Source organism: Lynx rufus, unplaced genomic scaffold, assembly GCF_022079265.1.
Source record: "Lynx rufus isolate CCGP_SWC_20201006 ecotype Redwood Valley unplaced genomic scaffold, mLynRuf1.p SCAF_12, whole genome shotgun sequence".
Taxonomy (NCBI): Eukaryota; Metazoa; Chordata; class Mammalia; order Carnivora; family Felidae; genus Lynx; species Lynx rufus.
Window position 1 is genome coordinate 1041074 of NW_025814826.1, and position 1509 is coordinate 1042582.

General features: G+C 37.0%; 1 pseudogene; it reads left to right on the plus strand.

The window, feature by feature from the left end:
- Positions 1-252: 252 nt before the first annotated feature.
- LOC124507935 (putative vomeronasal receptor-like protein 4) lies at positions 253-1204 on the plus strand (annotated as a pseudogene).
- Positions 1205-1509: the final 305 nt, after the last annotated feature.

A 1509-nucleotide genomic window follows, 5' to 3' on the forward strand; every position in this document is an offset into this window, starting at 1 on the left:
TCCCAATGTAGATGACACATATACAGATAGAGAGAGAGATAGATATAGAAAGATAACATATAGATACGTATGTACATAATATATACACAGTCAAATGGTGTACAAATAATTTTGAGACCCTATTTTTAAGACTTTATACAACATAGACTTAATGATTAATTGAGTAAAACAAAAAATGATCTGTGGTGATGATTTTGACAGAGGAAAAATGACATTGATAACGTGAGGTCTAATTTTTCAGATAGACAAAATATGTTTTTTCTTTGTCACTGTGATGATGATATCGTCCATTATATTTGTATGAAGATAGGCCAGGTTTTACAAGTTCGTATTGGAATTTTTGCCAACACCTTCCTGCTTCTCTTCCACAGCTTCATGCTACTTCTGGATCACAGACCTAAGCCAACTGTCCTGATCATCTATCACTTGGCCTTTGTCCACATAATGAAACTCTTCACGGCACTGTTTTTTAATGTCTACAGACCTGTTTGAAGTACTGAACACTCTAAATGATTTCAAATGCATGGCTTTATTGTGCATGAATAGGGTGACAATGGGTCTCTCCTTGAGCACCACCTGCCTCCTCAGCATGTTCAAGGCCATCATGATCAGCCCTAGCACCTCCTGGTTGGCCAGCTTTAAACATACGTGCAAAAAGTACATCTTCCATTCTTTTATCATCTTATGGTTTCTCAGTTTGTCTCTCATTAGTGACTGCATCTTGTATACTGCTGCTCCTTCTAATGTGACCCAGAGCAATCTACTGTGTGTCAGTAAACACTGCTCACTTTCCCGCCTAAACTCCATCATCAGGGGACTGTTTTTCACGTTTTCAATATCCAGGGATGTTTTCTTTGTTGGAGGCATGCTGCTCTCAAGTGTGTACATTGTGATTCTCTTGTCCAGGCTTCAGAGGCAGTGCCAGCACCTTCCCAGCATCAGCCTCTCCTCAAGAGTCTCCCCAGAGAGAAAGGCCACCCAAACCATCCTGCTGTTGGCAAGTTTTTTTGTGGTCATGTACTAGGTGGGCGTCATTATCTCCTTCTCCTCCACTCTCTTATGGGCATATGACACAGTCATTCTGGATTTCCAGAAGCTTGTGCCCAATGTCTATGCCACTGTCAGTGCATTGGTGCTAATAAGTTCTGATAAAAAGATAGAAAATGTGTTTCGAATGTGTGGGAAAATTACAATCAAGTTATAGGTACAATATTATGAAAATCATTATCTAGAACTGATCATTTTGATTTCATTCAAATTATAGAGTGTTTATTTATATATAACATTTAAATGTAATTTTAATTTGTATGTCATTGAAAGGTTTACTGTGTATAAATAATAAATTTTTTTGAAACCTCTGGTAACAATTACCCACCAGCTTCTTTTGATTTTAGTATCAAGTAAGATTCAGTATTGCCATGTGTTGAAAATTCCTTTATCTTTCATTTTATTTCTCAAGCACTCTTAAGGAAAATTTTCTCTATAAAAGTAAAATACACTCTAAAGCAT